Consider the following 21,738-nt stretch of genomic DNA (forward strand, 5'->3'; position numbering starts at 1 on the left):
ATTGCACACTACACTTTATAAGTCGTTAGTGGAGCGTGTGTGGTTAACCGACACACTAATGGGGGACTAATAAAGAGTGGTAGTGGGTGTCTAGAAAATTATCGTTGATTAATAAAGCGTGTGTGGCTAACTGGCACATTAAAACGAGATGATAAATGACATCGAGAGTAGCAAACTAATTTGCATGGTTATTCACATCTCGTTTGTGATCATCGGCATCCTAATCACAAGAGTGAGAGCATAATCTGAGATTAAACATGTCATTGATTAGATTCAATGAATCTGAAAAGATCTAGGAGTTTCATAAGATTGAAACTGGTAAAAGCCTTACCTACCTAAAATGGATTCGAATTTGATTACGACATCCCTCTTCAAAGTTTGAATCGAAAATATGGATCCTAGTTGATGTGAATTATGAGCATTTGATTTGGCATGCAGAATTAAAGAACACAAAGAACACGGTGATTTGGGTGCGAAAAGATGTATTCGATCATAGTAAATGAGTACAAAAAGGGTACTAGACTAGAACTTCATAAATACCTCACTCACTAGTCACTATGAACTACATCTCTCAAGCACACCTCTACAAGTGGTATGAAACTCACTATATATAGAGGTGTTTACATCTCTCTCTCTCTCTCTCTATATATATATATATATATATATATATATATATATATATATATCTCATGTTACAAGGCTACAATACCACATGACAGTGGGTCTACAAGAGTCAAACCATAACAAAGTCATACATGCATAACTTTGCACCCCAATATTCTCCCCCTTAAAGTTAGGAATGGATGACCCGCTTCAATCTTCCAAAATCGAGCAACTTCACGAACCAAGCCTCAAGCGTGACACATGTAGAAATGAACTTCAAATCTTCAATTCTTCAATGATCTTCCAATATGGGTTCTAGAGTGTGAGTCCTTACAAACCGAGCATCAACAAACAATTAGGAGTATCCAAATCTCCACAAGATTACCCAAATTTGAGCATAAAAGCACACCCCAAAAATCTTCAATAAATCCAAACCCATCATGAACCAACCACTTCCGAATCTCAAATCAAATCACTTTATAAACTTCGTTGCTCAAGGTCACTTCGGTCTTCAAGTTCGCATAATATGAAAAAATTCAACTTTCAAATTCTCATATTTAATTCTCTCCCCCTTTTTATAATCGAAAATGATTATAAAACCAAAAAGGAATGAGAAACACTCAAATTCAGAATTTTCCATATAAATCTCCCTTTAACACATGGCATAAACGTTTTGCATAAATCCGGAAAATCCAAAAAAATATCTCAATTATCGAATTTGTTCACGGACCGCCTTTGACGAATTTTCAAAAATTTGGGTAGAAATTGTCAATTTTGAAATTCTGCAGTAACCCGGTGCGCCCGAAACAGCCTAAGATGCCAAACTTTACCCCAGTTGTGAAACTGGGCATAAAGTGATAAATCGCATTAACTGCAGGGGCCTGTTTCGAAAATATTCTGCCATTTCTCATAAACTCTAGGGATTCGAAACAAATATTCAGTTTTTAACACCATTTTTGTTCCCATTTCGAAGGTGGGTAGAAAATGTCAATTTATTGATATTTGAGGGATTCGAATCAACACAATTTGTTTCTTCTTCACTGCACTTCGAAAACAAAGGCGATCAGGGCCTTCGAACATCACATGTCGATACCCACAACGAGCCTTCGAAATCAAACCTTCGATCATCGACCTTGAGTATTCGATTTTGATACCATTCGTTATCATCCCCATATAACTGTCGCAGTCGATCCTTCCCAATCAACCTTCTTTTTCATCCTTGCACCTTTGACATCAAGTAATCAATCAACGATTCCAAAATTTTCTGTTGACCACAAACTAAGATGCGAGCCTTCCCAATCGAATATCAATATCAAACCCAATTTGACCTTCGAACACAAATTTCGTTCTCAATCCATCCATAGCAAAACATGTTCGACATCAATATTGACCACATGTTTGATTTCTATATCACCGTTCAAGATGCGACCTGTCCCAAAAACAGTTGAGCTTTATTTGATTCCAAAAAAGTCAACTTCAAATCAAATTCCTTAAATCCTTCTCATATGCGAACTGAATATTAACACTAATCACTTTCGCATTCTCCTTATACACATCGACATCAACACCGTTCAAGATGCGACTTATCCCAAAAACAGTCGAGCTTTATTTGACTCCAAAAAGTCAATGATGTGTATATAAATGCACTAGTTTTAGTCCTACTTTTAAGATATAATTTAGACACACAAAGGCAGTGGACCTGTCAATTGGTGGTATAGTTGAATAAGTAGGGCATCGAACACAGGGAACGGTAATAAAACTAATGACTAGAATTAACTAAAACAAGTAATAAAAGTAAAAGGTTTTCTCTAGTTTTGCAAGACTAGAAACTTAACAAATTAACTAACACGCAAATTAAGTAACTAACAGCTAAAGCAAGTAAAAATCAACTAAATTCAATAATAAGGAAGTTTCTGTTTAGGTTCGATTCATTTACTCCTATGATTGATTTTATGGCAAGTGCAATGGATTAATTGTTATTGGCTATCGATTAAAGTGATTAGATTCACATTCGCTATTACCAATCCTTAGAAAATAGATTAATTTAAGCAGTGATCAAGTGTTTAAGCTAATGAATTTCCTAGTTTATTTATTCGGGTTAAATAAGACTTGTAATTAGCTAATCAAATTACTAATTCAATTAACCTCTTGTTGATGGTTTATCACACAAGCTCACACACTAATTTACCCATTTTCTACTTAATCCTAGTTTCACATTCGCTATTCCTAGGCACATAACAATGTTTTCACATAAATCATATGAGATAAGCAATTAAGAGATGTTCATGCAGCTTAATTACTTATTAATTAACATAAAATAGTTGTGATTAATGCATAAGGTTCGTTAACAAGCTTAATAAAACAAAATTCACCAATAAACAATTAATCCAACCACAAATCAATCCATAGTTGTAAATTTATCTACCCTAAAATCAAGATGATAAGTTTAGCTCATAATCACAGCAGATAGTAGCTCACAAACAATGTCTAATAACTCAAACATGGTTAAAATAAGAGATAAAGTAAAGAGTATACTAATTTTGCATTTAATCTCCTTAAAGTTGAAGTATAGGGTTGTCTTCACGAACTCCAAAGCTCCAGCAGCACCTTAATCGCAGAGTAATCCCCAAGGGTTCCAGAGAGAGGTTTTAATTCAACAACTGGCTTCTATTTATAGGCTTCAGAAAACAGGGGCGACTCGCCGAGTCCCCTTTGTAGAATCCGTGTACGGCAAGGACTTTGCATTTGCTTCGCTAACATTCGTGGGAACTCATCGAGTAGTCGATCCGACTCACCGAGTCCTTCAGGATTTTGTCTCTTTTCTTTTTTTTTCTTCTTTCTTCAATTCCCGAGTTCCCGATCGCATTTCCCGCTTCCTTTTGCTTCCGAGCACATCTTTTGGACTGAAAATACAATTTAAACATAATTAAGTACCTTTTGTCCATAAATTGCAACAAATTAGCCAAAAAGTAATAAAATTTGAATCGAAATATATGGCTAAATATGCACATATCAAAATACCCCACACTTAACTTTTGCTTGCCCCCAAGCAAAACTGAATTTTAAACATACTAGCATCACATAAAACAATCCCAATCCAACCCAGCCATTATGCCAAGACCGCAACGCACGCATTTGTGTCTAAAATTTTTCCTAAGGACCCCCCTCAATTCTAAATACTAACAATCCTCATAAACACTCGCCCACTTCTTTTGAACAATGCTCATTTTATGCATCCCTCTGAATCTATCCTCAGAAAACTTCCTAACCTCAAGGTATTTTTGGTTGAGCAACCCAAGCATACATAATCTAGACAATTACAACCTCTTGATACCACTATAGAGCTTATTTGGAATTCTTCACTTCTTCGATATTTGAACTTTGATTTCTTTGAATTCACCACCTTGTTGTTTGATTTTTGGTATCTTCAACTTTTTGAACTTCTTTAGAAATTTGATCTTTTGATCTTCACTTTGATTGCTCCAAAATTCTTAAAACTTTTCTTGTAATTCTCTCTTATTTTCACATGTAACTCACTTTTTTTTCACTCAAAACCTACATGCTTAAGCAGCGGCGCTCAACTTCAACCTTTATTGGTTAAAGTATTAATTTTCCTGGATACATTTCAAGTACACGATGCTAAACATATTGCATCCCTCAAACTAAGCGAGGTTGTGTCTTTGTCCCGTGATTTCACTAGAATAAAGGAGGCCACAAATGCACTAGAACGTATATAGGCTCAACTAAACATTTGGGTCTTCATGCAATCATCAAATATAACACTAGCATGGAATCCTAATTGCTTTACCAAAATTTTCTAAATTAATCCTAGCAATTTTAATGCAAAAATTTCAAAATTATACCTAAATTAGGATTCTAATGTAACTAATATGATCAACCCCTACCCCACACTTAATTTATGCAATGCCCTCATTGCATATTATGCATGATAAAGAAAATGACAAAGTAAAGAGGGAATTGGAACAAACTCCCCTAGGATAGTAGTGGCGAGGTCGATATCTCTTTATTTTGAGCTCCATCTTCAATTGACTTTAGACATGGGAACAAATCATCCATGCATTGGGAGTCAAATCTCGTGTGGCACAGCTCCAAATATGCAGGAAAATAGTCTCGAAAAAATGCCCGGAAAATGATCTTCAAAGCAAATAACCAATGCCCATATCAAATGTCATCAAATCATAGGCTTGAAAGTGAAAGAATGAGCAATTCGTCGAGTAGGTATGTAGACTCGCCGAGTTGTAGTGCACTTGGAAGAAAAGTCACGGTTTTTCACTTAGACTCGCCGAGTCCATAAAGTGCACTCGACGAGTAGATTGCTGAGTGGAAAAAAATGTGAATTCTGCCCAGGTCCAATTCTGAGGTATGTGGTGATATTAGACTAATATTTTCCCTCATTTTGCTTCAGAAAATAATCACTTAATACTTCTTCTCTCGGTCGGACTCATAATACGACTCAAACTTCGTTTTCTCTCTCGCCTAGACTCGATTTCTCACTTGGTTAGCTTTGACTCTAGACTCTTGCATGCATCCTAAGCTTCAAACTGAAAAGATAAACACAACCACAAGTGATAGATAACAATAAAAATTCCTACTTAAACCTAATTACTATAAGTTCAAGAACCAACCAAAACACAAAAAAACAAATAAAAGTAGTCTTTAAACAACCAAGAAAATAAAAACCATAGGATACTCAATCTTCATCTCCATCTTCTTCTCCTCCAACTCCGCTACCTCCGGCTTGATTCCTCCTTTGATTCACCCTCTCTTCCCAACTTTGGACATAAGGATATTTGGGCCCGGGTCTTGGCGCAATATTCATTTGTTCAAACAAGTAAACAAATGACCCATGGTGGTAATTCATGCTCCGTACAAGATCATCATGGTACCTTCTCATCTCCACATTGTACCAGTCCATAGGTAGCTCGTCGTCCACCGGAATGACCGGTGGGTCTTCTCGGACATGTTCCCTTCGTTGTCTCACCCGCCTTCCCGGCTCCTCGGGTACCAAAACCTTATCCGCATGTGGAATACCAATGTGCCCCCCACCATAGTCCTCAATGATTCGTGCCCTCCTAAATAGTGTAATGCTAAAAGGAGGGGTAGGAACCATTGTCAAAAAGTTTACGGCCCCTTGTTCCAAGATCCCATATGTCCTAGCCAACTTGGTCACAAACATCCCGCCATTAATTTTTAGAGGTGATCCTCTCTTTAACTGCCCTTTCCGCCAAGTATTTTGCCAAACAATAAGGCAAATTGCAAAAAACATCGGGAGTAATGATGCTCCACAAGTAGAAAATGTCGAGGGTCGGGACTTTATCATCGTCCTTCTGCATATTAATGGTGCTTGCGATAAGACGGTGGATCAAACGATGAATGGGAGAACGGATGCTTCCCTCTTGAGCAGAGGAAGGAATGTAAACCCAGTTGGCGATAGTGTTCAACCAGGTAGCAGCAACCACTTCCTCGGGCAGGTCCTTGTGGCAATGTACAAGGAAGGACTCGAAATCTTCAGACATGACCACATTATGGTCATAAATCCCTATCCTCCATGCAAGCTCAGCTATGTTGCACTGGCGGAACTCCCCTCCAAGATAGAAAATTATGATACTCGTATCGTAATAATCACTACCACCTCGGAAGGAGATGGTAGAGAAAAATTCCCAGCACAATTCCTGATAGACCGGTTCTTGGATTCTAAACAGCCGGCTCCACCCATCACAATGGATTGTCACCCCATTTTGCTCAAAGGTCTTGACCAAGTACGGGGTTAGTTCCTCCTCCAATCCTGCCTGGCCAATCCATTGCCAATCGATCCCATTAGGCACATAGATCTCCTTTCTCTTAAGTGTCTCCAGCTTGTTCTTAGCACGGACTAATGAGGACTTTGAAGTAACTTGTGGGAAGTTTAACCATGGGATGTCCCCATGACCATTTCCTCTTGAACTTTGGCCTCTCCTTGACATTTCTCTGCAAAACAACACAAAACAGAACAAACCAAAATACCACAGAAGATTAAAATAAAATAAAAAAATTGGTAACTGCATCATGGACTCACCAAGTAGAAGAACCGACTCGGCGAGTGGCATGAACTGTGCGAGTCGCCCTTTTGAATCAGCCAAAATCAGCCATCCAAATCTATAAATTAGTCCAGGGGTTTGTCTAGGTATGTCTATTAAGCATTATTCCACAAAAAATTTCATCTATAACAACCTAAATTGACCAAAAATCAAAACCCTAGAATTGGAGTAAACTCCAAAATCCGCTTTTGCACAAATTATGGACATTAATCTACCAAAGATTGAAACTTTAACAAGATTAAACAGAAAATTGTTACCTTTGTGGTGATATTGTGAGGGAAACACAAGAAAATTGAAGAATGAGTGCTTGAGAGTGAAACTACTCGTCGCGCGGCTGTGGTGGATGAATGAGATTGTGTTTTTACTATTAGGGTTAAAACCCTAATTTACTGAATGTAAAAATTATATATTTTTTTTTCGGGTTAATACATGGAATCGCCGAGTAGGGGTACCTACTCGCCGAGCAGATACGTGAATCTGCAAAATATCGCGATTCTTCAAATGGACTCGCCATGTAGAAGAACCGACTCGACGAGTTTTTCATTCTATTTGAATTTTTTTTGAGTGAGTTCAATTTTATGCCATCATACCCCACGCTTGAGCTTTGCTTGCCCTCAAGCAAGCATTTTATGCAAAGAAGAAGATTGAAAAAGACAAATACTGTCTAAAAAACGAAAATAAAATGAAAAGAAAGGTAAAAAGAAAGCAAACTCTAAAAACGGGTTGCCTCCCGGAAGCGCTTCTTTTTGAGGAGTCGTTAACTGGACTCCTTCCTGATCTACGTTTCAGTGGTTTCTTCCAAATCTAGCCCTTCTTCAAGTCTTTCGTCTTTTGGAATTCCTTCTTCATATTTCTTCACCCGATGCCCATTAACATTGAAAGGGGTTCCATCCTTTGATATAAGCTCGATAGCTCCATGTGGGAAAACTTGTTTAACCACAAAAGGCCCATCCCACCTTGTTTTTAGCTTGCCCGAGAAAAGCTTTAACCTCGAATCGAAGAGTAGCACCTTTTGTCCTTCATGAAAGTCCTTATTACCCTTTAGTCTCTTATCATGCCATTTCTTAGTCTTCTCTTTGTATATTAAGGAATTTGTGTATGCTTCATTTCTAAGTTCTTCAAGGGCATTCATTTGCATTAACCGGTTGGTACGAAGTTCAACCAACTCAAAATTACACATCTTTAAAGCCCAAAATGCTTTATGCTCTATTTCAACCGGCAATTGACAATTTTTTCCATAAACTAACATATATGGTGTAGTACCAATAGGTGTTTTGAAAGCTGTTCGAAAGGCCCAAAGTGCATCATCAAGCTTATCCGACCACTCCTTCCTATTTCCTCCAACCGATCTCTCCAAAATTCTTTTTAATGCCTGATTTGTCACTTCAGTTTGTCCACTCGTTTGTGGATGATAGGATGTTGAAAACCTATGGTGTACACCATATCTTTTTAACACCTTAGCTAATTGATCATTTGCAAAGTGAGTGCCCCGGTCACTAATAAGATCTTTAGGAACTACAAACCTTGAAAATAACTTTTTGAGTAAATGCACCACCACTCGGGCATCATTAGTAGGTAAAGCTTGTGCCTCCGCCCATTTTGATACGTAGTCGACTGCCACCAAGATATATTTATTCCCTTTTGACATTGGGAAAGGTCCCATAAAGTCAATCCCCCAAATATCAAATATTTCACAAACTTGAATATTATATTGGAGCATCTCGTTCCAGGATGATATGTTCCCCGCTCGTTGACATGAATCACATTCTTTGACATATCGAGCAGCGTCTTTGAAAATTGTAGGCCAATAGAAACCAATATCAAAAATCTTTTTAGCCGTATAATGTGCTCCATGATGTCCCCCAGTGGGCCCGCTATGGCAATGTTCCAATATTTCCCGGCTCTCTTTCCCGAACACACATCTTCGTATCATCCCGTCTGCGCAGCTTCGGAAAAGGTATGGCTCGTCCCAAAAATAGTACTTGATTTCTGAAAAGAATTTCTTCTTTTGTTGGCGGGTTAAGTCTTTTGGAATGTATTCAGTTGCTAATTAATTAGCTATATCCGCAAACCATGGCACCTCTCCTGCTATTACCAAAAGATATTCATCGGGAAAATCATCTCTAATCTTGTTTTCTTCCAATTCTTCCAAATACGGGTTTTCTAATCTTGATAAATGGTCGGCAGCTACATTCTCCATTCCCTTTTTATCTCTTATTTCAATATCAAATTCTTGTAGAAGCAAGACCCAACGTATCAATCTTGGCTTAGCATCTTGTTTAGCAAAAAGATACTTAAGGGCAGAATGGTCGGTAAAAACTATTGTCTTGGATAAGACTAAATATGGTCGGAATTTGTCAAAAGCATATACCACCGCTAGTAGCTCCTTCTCGTTAGTAGTGTAGTTTTCTTGAGTTGGGTTCAAAGTTTTGCTAGCATAGTAGATAGGTTGAAAATGTTTATCAACCCTTTGCCCTAAAACAGCTCCCACTGCATAGTCACTAGCATCACACATTAGCTTTAAAGAAAGATTCCAATTTGGGGCTATAATGATGGGAGTAGTGGTCAATCTTTCTTTTAATAAATGAAATGTTTCATGACATTCTTTAGAGAAATCGAATGGAGCGTCCTTCAAGAGTAGTTGAGTCAAAGGCCTAGTGATCTTTGAGAAGTCTTTAATGAAGCGACGATAAAATCCTGCATGGCCAAGAAAGCTCCTTACCCCTTTTACATTTGTTGGAGGGGGTAACTTAGCTATTGTGTCAACTTTTGCTCTATCTACCTCAATCCCCTTTCTTGAAACTTTGTGTCCCAACACAATTCCTTCTTTTACCATGAAGTGGCACTTCTCCCAATTAAGGACAAGGTTGGTCTTCTCACATCTAGCTAGCATCAAATCCAAATTGGATAAACAATCTTCAAAAGATGACCCGAAAACCGAGAAGTCATCCATAAAGACCTCCATAAATTTCTCGATCATGTCGTGAAGGATGGCCATCATGCACCTTTGGAAAGTAGCTTGTGCATTGCATAACCCAAAAGGCATGCGTCTATATGCGAATGTTCCACTTGGGCATGTAAAAGTGGTATTCTCTTGGTCTTGTGGGTCGATTGGAATTTGAAAATACCTCGAAAAGCCATTGAGAAAACAATAATATAGATGACCGGAAAGCCTTTCTAGCATTTGATCAATAAATGGCAACGAGAAGTGATCCTTGCATGTAGTATCATTTAGCTTTCAGTAGTCGATGCAAACACGCCATCCGGTTACTGTTCTTTTTGGAATTAACTCGTTGTCCTCATTGGTAACCACCGTCATTCCTCCTTTCTTCGGTACCACTTGCACAGGACTTACCCATGGGCTATCAGAGATTGAGTAAATGATCCCAGCATCTAATAGTTTAACCACCTCCTTTTTCACAACTTCTTGCATGTTTGGGTTAAGTCTTCTTTGGCGTTGAACTACAGGTTTAGCTCCATCTTCTAAGTTAATCTTATGAGAACAATAAGCTGGACTAATCCCCTTGATATCTATTATCTTCCATGCTATGGCTCCTTGCCTCTTCTTTAGTACTCCCACAAGGCTTTCTTTTTCATGTTTGGCTAGATCAACAGCTATAATTACTGGTTTTTGTTGGCCATCTTCAAGAAATGCATACTCCAAGTGATCCGGTAGAATTTTTAGTTCAGATTTCGTGTTATGAATGCTGAACACGTCGAGTCCAATGAGGGGACTCGTCGAGCCCTGGGAAAAATTCGCGTCTGATCGGGTTTTTTCGAATGGACTCGTCGAGTCGGTGGATGCTACTCGGCGATTCGGGCTTTCAGCACTTCTGATTAGATCATTATATTCAGCTTCCTCGAGCAGTATCTCTATCTCCATCAGGTCTCTTTCAGCATCAAATTCTTCTTCAAAAGTGACGGTGGACTTGTTTGGCTCGTCTTCTTTCCATTCCTCCATTAACTCTTCCAATATATCAACCGAGAATGTCGTGTCATCACTATACCTTGCATGCTTCATTGCTTGATCAACTCTAAATGTAACTGAATCGTCTCCCACCCGAAGAGTAAGTTTAGAATCTCGCATGTCAACTATAGCACTTGCGGTGTTGAGGAAAGGTCTTCCAAGTATTATTGGGACTTGAGGGTCCGCTTCCATGTCTAGCACTATGAAGTCCGCGGGGAACACAAACTTATCAACTTTCACCAATAGATCTTCGCATATTCCCCTTGGAAATGTGACCGTTTTATTTGCTAAGTGAATTGCCATTCGAATTGGCCTTGGCTCCGGAAGATCTTATTTCTTGAAGAATGAATATGGCATGAGGTTTACACTTGCCCCCGAATCAGCCAATGCATGTATAGTTGCTAAATTTCCGAATTGACAAGGTAATGTCAAACTTCCCGGATCACCCTTCTTCTTCGGTAATTTGTTCAACATGGCAGCTGAACAATTTTCATTTAAGACCACTTTCTTCACCTCTTCCATCTTTTTCTATTAGTTAGAAGCTCCTTTAGGAATTTGGCATATTTAGGCATTTGTGCAACCGCCTCGATGAATGGCAAATTAATTTGAAGGGCCTTTATGTGTTCCATGAACTTTTGGTAATCAACATCATGCTTTTCTTGTCTGGCTCAAGCTGGAAATGGCAGTGCAGGCTGATATGGCTTAACAGGAGGTTTGTTTTTCTGTTCAGGTGGGGGACTCGTCGAGTCCATGTCTGGGACTCGGCGAGTCGGATCGGGAATTTGTGATTCTTTAGTTTCTGCTTCTTCCTCTTGCACCAACTTAGGATTTTCTTTCTGAATAGGGTCCAGAGGAGTTATAAGCTTCCCACTCCTAGTTGTCACAATGTTAATATGTGCGCCTTTCGGATTGCTTTCGGTAATGCTAGGAAGTCCACCCGGTCGTCTCTCGTTCACTTGTTGTGCAAGTTGGCCCAGCTGCTTTTCTATGTTGAGAATGGATGCTTGTTGATTCCTAAGCAGAGCTTGTTGATCCTTCATCATAACTTGGTGTTCTCTCAACATGTTTTTGTTGGATTAGTGTCTAAGTCCATAACTATTTTGGTATGTACTTGACCCGATGGTGCATGGTCCTTTTGGGTTACCTTCACCAAAGCAACTTGATAGGATGAATTATAGAAAGAGAGGATTAATTATGATTTATTAATATATTATGAGAATAATATATTAAAGGAGAAATCATATTGTTTAATTAATATTAGTCAATAATTAATTAAGAATTAATTTTGTGGCTAAAAGAGATTAATTAAACTTAGGGGACTAGAACTATCAATTGTGTGATAGTTGAATATTGGGCTAATGGACTCCATATTAGAGGGGTGGACGAATTCTATGGGGAAACCCATTAGAAATCGTCCAAGGCCTCTAAGGAGGGAGTCCATGGGCTGCTTAGGGCCTAAGCAGTCAAATTAGGGTTTCCTTGTCAGATAACCCTAATAGCCTCACTATTTAAGGACCCCTGGGGCACCAAAAACGTGGCTAAGAGTTTCCTTAGGGTTTCTAGACGTTTTTTTAGTGCCTCTCCTCTTCTCCTTCTTCATCCTCTTGCTCTCGGTGTTTGTGAGCCATTAGAGGAGTGACACTTGTGACTATAAGCTTTCAGAAGTCAATTACAAGAAGGAATAGATTGTTATTACTACATAACAATCAAAGGTAAGATCTAAACCCTATTCTTATGTTAATATCGATTATCACATGCTAGATCTAGGGTTTATGGCTTTGGATGATTATTGCATGTTCATTAGACAAACTAGATCCAAAGCTTTAGGGTTTGCATGTACACCACAGGAATGTTGTAGTGCTAATAACCCATCAGTGGTATCAGAGCCTAGGGCTGTTTGTTGATGAATTGATGCATATTTGATCGTTTATTGCTTGAAAATCGAAATTTTTTTGGGTTCTGACTGGCAGACTCGCCGAGTCCATGAATGGACTCGACGAGTAGGTCCTACTCGACGAGTTCCATTGTGGACTCGACGAGTCCAGGGCTCTGGTGTCGGGATTTTCAAATTTTCTGCCAGATTTTGTTGAGGATAATTGCCAAAACTCGTTTTTCTTGCCAAAATCCGATTTTTTAAGTTTGGAATGATTATCCTCATCAAAAGTGATGGATTTGGTTAAATATGGATAATATAGGATTATTATTAGTCAAATATTTGACCTATTAAGTTTGAAAAGTTTCAATTTACACCCCTTAGGTTTTATAGTTTAAATTTGAACTTTAAAAGTTTTAGTTTTGAAATTTAAATAGTTAAACCCTAATGTTTTGAAAGGTTTCAAAATTTGTCCTCAAGTTTTGGAATTTAAATTTTTGATTAAAAGTTTAACTTTGAAATATTTAAATTCTAAACCCTAATGTTTTTGAAATGTTTTAAAACTTGCCCTCAAGTTTTGGAATTTAAATTTTTGATTAAAAGTTTAATTTTTGAAATTTTAAATTCTAAAACCCTAGTTTTGAAAAAGTTCAAAATACACCCTTATGGTTTTATTTAGTTAATTAAAGGTATAATTAAAAGAGAGTTAATAAATCCATAATGATATGGTTTATATTTAATTTAATTAAAAGTGTAATTTATAAAATTAAACCACCTAGTATTTTAAAAGTGTAAAATACACCCTTATACTATATATGTATAACTTAAACTGCTAGTCTTACCGTTAGTAGGCCTCATTCACGAAGTCGATCTATAAGGGGGTATAAGGTTATGGCCTATAAAATGATCGTTTAATGGGTGTCCAATCTCACCCACCGCTTCCTTGATTGGTGGAGGGTCGTTAGCCGAACGGGTAGGATAGGGCAAACCCTCTCCTCATTAAAAGTATAATGAATGTTAAAGTAACTAAATGTTTTTACAAAATTCCCAATCTTAGTTACTTTCGGAAAAAGTGAAATCGATGCAATTCCATGGAATTACACTTTGTACCCTTGTCAAGACAACTAGTGGAGCGTGTGTGGTTAACCGACACACTAAGTTGGGTTTGGCATTGGTAGCGAAGTGTGACTCGATGTTTGTCATAGATCGATGGAGCGTGTGTGGTTAACCGGCACGTCGATTAGGTGACTGTAACATTGAGGGCACCACGTACATTCGCATGGTTATTCACACCTTATTTGTGATCCTCGGCATCCCAGTCACAAATGAAGGGCATAATCGAGATTAAACATGACATTGAAAAGTTCAATGAATCTTAAAAGATCTAGGAGTTTCAATTCATTTAAAACTTAACCTTCTTTTCGTTTTTCACGGTGGAAATTGGTAAATCGTCATTTACCTACCTTCAAATGTTCTGCGAGTTGGATTACGGCATCCCTCTTCCAATTTGTAGGATATTGTGTTGGGTCCTAGCTTTAATATCTCATTTGGGTGTTTTATTAAGGACTCAATCAACTAACTTGAATTTTCTCCCGTTTTATAGATGTCAAAGTCTGACAACTATGGTCTTCCTAAATCCGTTGGAAAAAGTTTTCCACGTGAAGATGATGTTCCACGATTGTATTGTGGAAATGGAAATCATGCTTCATTTCCTCCACCTCCTCCAATAATTCTCCCTGACCCACGTGTTCGAAGACTTGAAAAAGTTCAAGGTCACTCATGCCCTGTTGGCAATAAGACACAAAGATGGAAAGTCTGTGTGTGCACACGTCTTAAAGATGAAGTCACACATTGACAGGTTAAGGATTGTTAGGTGTCGATGTTTAAAGGAAGTTGGCTGTTGACTTGGTTCTTCAGTTACTTCCCGAATTATATGGTAAGTTTGTTAGAGAGTACTATATGATGGACCACGACATGACCCTTATTGATTTGACTTATTTGCTTATTGCTGCTGAATCAGAAATGATTTGGCGCACTGGTCAGCAAATTTGTATGGTAAATCAATATCCCAACCCTCTATGGGAAATGGTAACATTGGAAGTCCAGAAAAGTTTTCTCTACGCAAGAGAAAGGCTAAGTCTAAGATAGTCCCGTGTACCATTCCATAAGAATCCATGTGTTTCTACTGCCAAAAGAAGGGGCATTGGTTACGAAGTTGCCCTGACTACCTGAGAGATCTAAGAGATGGGAGAGTCAAGATGTATGACTCTGCTTCAGGAAATATCCACTATCTAACTCTATTAAGTTCCTATTTGGAGATTCTTAATACATGATGTGATAAGATTACATTTCGATGTTTTGAAGGATCAAAGAAAGGAAAGGAAGCTTAAAGGAAGGAGCAAGCTGAGTCTGATCGCGAAGAAATGGATTTTGATCGCATGATTCAAGGATCAGAATTTTAAGCTACTACTTTAGAGTTAGGATAAATTGCTAAGTAATATTTGTATAGTTTTCATTTGTAATCGCATTGTAAGGACAATATTTTTCCGCAATAAAATAAATTTTGATTTATCTTATTTATGTTTCCTTGCGATGGATTTTATGAAAATTGGTGTTTGAATGGTTCTATTGTTAGCAATATTGTGAATGGATTTGATTCTTAGTTATGTTATTTTTGGTAATGTCAGAAATTTACCAAATGAGGAAAGATTCTCATCACCAAAGTTTCAATTGGACAGAAGCTTGGAATCATGCAACTAGTATTGTGTGACGAATGAGAACCTTCGTATTTGGAAAAATGAGACTAATTCCTTGTTCACATAAGTATGTGAGTCAAGTGAAGGATAATGAGATCTGGTACACAATGTTGTGCACTAGTCAAGTCCACCACAAAGAACGATAAAATATTCGTCATGATTTGCTAAAAGATTAGTAAATATGATTATACTTAAAAGATTAAGTATTATTCTGAATCATTGAAAAGTTTCAATGAATGGCAGAACGAATAAGAAGAATAAATTAGGAAAGAAAGATAAAAGTTTCTCCAATCTAAGAAGAAGGGAGAGTACTTTTGGATCGAGTTTTATGATCGTCTTAAAGATTATAAGAACCATATTACAATTCATCCTCTAAGGACATCTTAGTGCACTAGTATGGCTAAGAAGAGGAGTCGGGAATTGTTAAAATGGTCAAGTCAATAAGATGAATCGTACTTCGAACAAAAAATCAATTCTTAGAGTCATACTCCAAGATTGTGAATTGAGTGACATAACCTTAAGAAAGAATGTTCTTACACAAGCACATTTTGGTAAGTTGTGATGTCTTGGATAAGACAAAGACCAACTAGTACCAAATTATGTGTAGGTTTGTCTTGATAAAGACACACACTAACTCTTGAGTATTTGTTTGTCAAGAAATGTTTCTTGACAAGAGAATCTTATATGTCAAGAGGTCAGTGGGAGTCTAAATATCTTGAAAAGCTTCAAGGACAAATCAAGAAGTAAACCTATTAAACACTAGCACACGATTTGAGGATTGTAACCTATCGTGTTGAAATTTTTTTTATTTATGTGCCAATCCAGTTGAGTGATTATGCATATGAGTTCTATGAGTTCTCAATTGAATGCATAAAGGCAAACACCTTGATCAATGAAAGTACATTGACTGGCATAGGTGAGCTGCTAAATAACTTGGAAGCAATGGTGGGACCCTTGATGGCAAGAAATTAAGAATGAACAAGTTCTGTCCATAAGAGTTTGAATTTGTCACAAACATTATCTTACGATTATGCTTATGACAAATTTGCATGGATAGGAACACATGCACCATAAAATCTAAGTGTCATAAGGTTTCTCTCCTTCATGAAAATGATTGTGAGGAAACGCTTTCACTAAGAGAGATTTTAAGGAGATAGCAATTATGTAAATTGCATTCTCAAATTCGATTATGATTACGGCATCCCTCTTCATAGTTCGAATTGTGAGATTTGGCAATTAGTCTGAACATTTGGGACTTAGTAATATAAGTTATGAATCAGTTTAGACACACATGTGAGCTATCTAAGGAAAGGTGTGTGAATTTGAGAAGCTTAGATAAAGGCTTATCAAAGCATATCGTATTAGAAATATGAACTTTGGAAGTCAATAAGTATTGATTTCTAGAAAGTCCAACTGTTTCTAAATACGCGTCAAAGCTAGTGGGAGCATAAATGTTATGCTGGTATGGATATAATCATCATGTTAGTGGGAGCATGATTATTATTGAAAGTTAGCAATATTAATTATAGAAAACAAAAGTTTCACTTTGCAAAGTTGCATAGGTTGAAAAGTTGTTTTGCTATAATTAAGGGAAAGAATATTATACTTCGTTTCAAATCTAAAGGTTTAGATCAAGAAATTTTAATTAAATTTAGTCAAAAAGATATATGAATGTTATGTTGAAAGGATTCAACGTGAGAGAATTCTATATATGGAAGTATTTGTTGCGTTCTCACACTCGAATATGATTACGGAATCCCTCTTCATAGTTCGAATTGTGAGAACATGGCAAATAGAAATAGAAATATTATAGCAAAAGACTGGTAAAGTATCATGTCGTTGTAATATTCGACCATTCTAAAATTTTCCAAATGCCTAGGGCATTAAGAGGGAAAGAGGACTAGAATTGGATTTGACTGAATTAGTTAAACAACTGTCAAGGATAATCTAAGGATTCGCCAAGGATTAGTCACTTGTGGACAGTTAGAAGTATAGTCATGGTTGGACCATATTGACATTATTATGAATAGATAAGATTCTTTTTAAAATGAGTTGTCATATGGAAAATATGGAAATGTTTCCATATTGGGAATTGGACGTTAAGAGTTTATGTCTAGATTAGAAAAACTTTTATGCAAGAAGGATGTTCAAAGGAATGTACTTTGAATGTGAGACTTCATGCCTATGAAATTGTCTTGTAACAATCTCCAATAGAGCATTTTGTAATTTCATTGGCCGAGTCTTGGTGACTTTTGTGCCGTGACATTACGAAAGGACCGTTGCATAAAGTGTTAGAATCTAACATATTCTATAAGTGACAAGAATTTGGTATTCTTACACTTGTGGTAAGGATTGGGAATTGTGAAATGAGTGTGATTGAAAATATTATTCAATTATACTATTTCACAAAGTAAGGACCATAAGTAAACAAAGTGTGCATGCTAAGAGCATGAGACAATTGTTGTCATAATTCAAGTAAAAGTTGATTTCCCGAAACATTATACAATGAATAATGTGTAATCAAAATGGTGATTGAATAAAAGGAGTTTTATTTATACTCAAAAGGTTGGGACCATATTGGGTTCAATTATTATTGTGTTTCACTTTGCATGTTTTGACTTCCTAAATAATTGAGTTATTAGAGAATAATCGAATTATTTGAACGTTCCACAGTCGCTCATACTTTGGGAGTAGGTATGAAAGAAGATTGTCATGAATTGGTTTGTAGATTGTCTAAAGTGTATTAGACATAGCAAAGGTTTGCTGCAACATTCATGAATGCTTAAGAATATGATTTGAGCATTAGATTAAACCCACGCTCACTTGGATCGCTTCATGGATTTTATCACGAGTGATTGGTGAGACGATAATATCTTATATTCTTGAAACCGAGATGTGTGAGTTGTATCTTTGCGAGTCGGTTGCACATTGATAATATGTAAACGCACCAGTAACTTGGTGTTATAAAACATATTGTTGTGTGTGATTTGGTGAGTAAATACAAGCGAGCATTGAGTCGAAGTTTATCCATTCCTTTTACCCAATGTAGGATAAAAGCGATATCTGTGGGCCCCTCGATGATTTAGTGATGACACCCTAAGCGCTTGGACAAGCCGGGACTAAGTTGATGTGTTCAATTGTAGTCTGTTGTCAGTCGTCATAAATCGGAAGTCGGGAAACCATATATAGACAGAGAGAATGATTTAAATCCATGTCTCAGTCTATACGATATCAAGAATGGAGGAAGATATGATCCTTTATCTAAAGGACACGCTTATGATATGATCAGAGTTGACAGCGGCTTTTGAAAGCTACGATTGCGGATTAGGATCTGAAGTCATACGCAGGATAATTATTAGACTTATCCAAGTGGGAGACTGTTGGATTTGTGTCTAAGTCCATAACTATTTTGGTATGTACTTGACCCGATGGTGCATGGTCCTTTTGGGTTGCCTTCACCAAAGCAACTTGATAGGATGAATTATAGAAAGAGAGGATTAATTATGATTTATTAATATATTATGAGAATAATATATTAAAGGAGAAATCATATTGTTTAATTAATATTAGTCAATAATTAATTAAGAATTAATTTTGTGGCTAAAAGAGATTAATTAAACTTAGGGGACTAGAACTATCAATTGTGTGATAGTTGAATATTGGGCTAATGGACTCCATATTAGAGGGGTGGACGAATTCTATGGGGAAACCCATTAGAAATCGTCCAAGGCCTCTAAGGAGGGAGTCCATGGGCTGCTTAGGGCCTAAGCAGTCAAATTAGGGTTTCCTTGTCAGATAACCCTAATAGCCTCACTATTTAAGGACCCCTAGGGCACCAAAAACGTGGCTAAGAGTTTCCTTAGGGTTTCTAGACGTTTTTTAGTGCCTCTCCTCTTCTCCTTCTTCATCCTCTTGCTCTTGGTGTTTGTGAGCCATTAGAGGAGTGACACTTGTGACTCTAAGCTTTCAGAAGTCAATCACAAGAAGGAATAGGTTGTTATTACTACATAACAATCAAATGTAAGATCTAAACCCTATTCTTATGTTAATATCGATTATCACATGCTAGATCTAGGGTTTATGGCTTTGGATGATTATTGCATGTTCATTAGACAAACTAGATCCAAAGCTTTAGGGTTTGCATGTACACCATAGGAATGTTGTAGTGCGAATAACCCATCAGTTTTGTTGATCTTTTATTGCAGCATCGGTATCGTTATGCCTTTTCTCGGATGCGGCTACGAATCTTGTAAGCATATCTTCCAAGTCTGATTTCTTTTCTTGCACCGGTTCCTCTTTTTGATAAAAACCTCTTTCTTTTTGCTTATACTTTTCCTCCTTTGCCTTCTTGTACTCGTCATATGGTAGCCATTCCTTCTTGGGTTTTCGCCAATTATCATCATACCTATCACCACTTGAATAGCACACTTGTACTTTCCGGTTCCCGTTCTCGTCAAGGTCACAATCTTTAGTAAGGTGAGGCCCTCTACAGTATTCACATCCCACTATAATGGCATGGATGGATTGGTCCATCTTAGTCATTCTTCAATCCATGCTTTCCAATTTTGCCATCATTGCTGCCATGTCATCGGTAATAGAATTCACTGCCCCTCGAGTTAAGTCATTCCTTGGGTTATGATACTCTCTAGAGTGCTTAGAGAATTCTTCAATTAGTTGCTTTATCACCGGGCGTGGCTTCTTTGTGAGTGGTCCTTGCGAATCAAGGAGTTGTCTTGTTGTAACGTTCACTCCATCATAGAAAATGGAGACTTCTTGTTGACTGTTTAGATCATGATATGGGCAGTTCCTTAGTAAGCCTTTGTATCTCTCCCATGCCTCATAAAGTGACTCTCCAGCTTGCTGCTCAAAATTGGCTATGGCTTTCTTCAATTTTGCTATTTTTGAAAGAGGGAAAAATTGATCAATAAATTCCTCATGCATCTTAACCCAAGTGGTGATGGATCCTGTAGGGAGTGATTTCAGCCAATCTTTTGCGGCTCCCTTAAATGTGACCGGTAGCATACGAAGTAAAACAATGTCGCGAGGTACATTAGGAATATTGAAGTAGTCGGCTACGTCGTTGACCTCGTCTAGATGCTTGTATGCGTCTTCGTGATCTTTCCCGTAGAATGGGATTTCCTTAAGTTGAGCAAGTATGTGGCCCTTAAGTTCAAAGGTGGCAGTTGCGGGAATTGCGGGTTGCACAAGTCCTGGGCCGGTATCGTCACGCATCCTTTTCTTCCATTCACCCATGGGAACTTCATCGATGTTAGCCATGGTGTTAGCAAGTTCACCTTCAATGTCGCTTCCTTCTATGTCAGATTCGCTTCCTTCCCTTTCGGTTTCGTACTCGGTGTCTTCCTTCGTGTTGTTGGATTCTCCAACTTTCTGGCCCTTTTTCTTGCTAAAAGCTGATTTGAGGCTCTTAAAAGTTGACTTCTTTGGTGTTGAAGATGATTCAACGGGTTGTTCTTGTCCTTCCTAAGAGCGGATTCCGGGTTTTCGAGCGGTGGGATCAAGGGTGTGCCTGATCCTCGGGTCATAAAATACCTGAAAGAAAACAAGAAACACGCGTAAAAAGAACACAAATGAAATAAAAACGAAACTGAAAATTCTCCTTGGACTCGTCGAGTAGCCTCGACTGCACTCGACGAGTTCAAGACAAAAAAAATTCTAACAAAATTCTAAAAACAGAAAAACTAAAAACTTAAACCTAATAACTAAATTACTAAAGCAGTAACTTTGTGCAAGATAAATCTCACACAAAGGGTCGATAACACTAGCCCGGGAGAAGGGCAAAGCGATAGTTGACGTTGTACCGGTAGTATGCGAGTACCCGGATGTATTCCCAGAGGATTTTCCTGGGATACCTCCTGAGAGATAGGTTGAGTTCAGGATTGACCTGGTTCCTGGTGCGGCTCCAATAGCCAAGGCACCATATCGATTGGCTCCTCCCGAGATGTAGGAGTTGTCTACGCAGCTGCAGGAGCTACTAGACAAGGGTTTTATCAGAACGAGCAGTTCGCCATGGGGAGCCCCGATCCTGTTTGTGAAGAAGAAGGACGGGTCGCACCGTATGTGTATTGATTACCGGGAGCTGAATAAGGTAACGGTGAAGAACCGTTACCCACTCCCGAGGATAGATGACTTGTTTGATCAGCTCCATGGAGCATCTTGGTTCTCCAAGATTGATTTGCGCTCCGGTTATCATCAGATGCGGGTCAGAGGTGAGGACGTGTAGAAGACCGCTTTTAGGACCCGCTATGGTCATTATGAGTTCGTGGTGATGCCATTCGGGCTCACCAACGCACCATTCGCGTTCATGGATCTCTTGAATCGCGTATGTAGACCGATGTTAGATCGGTCTGTGATAGTGTTTATTGACGACATCTTGGTTTACTCCAAGACTCAGGAGCAGCACGAGGAGCATCTGAGGGAGGT

The 21,738-nt window shown here is 38.0% G+C and overlaps 1 non-coding gene across 1 annotated transcript; it reads left to right on the forward strand.

Annotated features, from left to right (window-relative positions):
* Nucleotides 1–20,083: 20,083 nt before the first annotated feature.
* LOC145162031 (small nucleolar RNA R71) lies at nucleotides 20,084–20,190 on the forward strand. The gene has a single exon (XR_013738886.1). It is a non-coding gene; the product is annotated as a small nucleolar RNA R71 (small nucleolar RNA).
* The last annotated feature ends 1,548 nt before the right edge of the window (nucleotides 20,191–21,738 follow it).

The sequence above is a fragment of the Lactuca virosa genome, chromosome 2 (genome assembly GCF_052849685.1).
Source record: "Lactuca virosa cultivar CGN04683 chromosome 2, Lactuca_virosa_CGN04683_v6, whole genome shotgun sequence".
Lineage (NCBI taxonomy): Eukaryota > Viridiplantae > Streptophyta > Magnoliopsida > Asterales > Asteraceae > Lactuca > Lactuca virosa.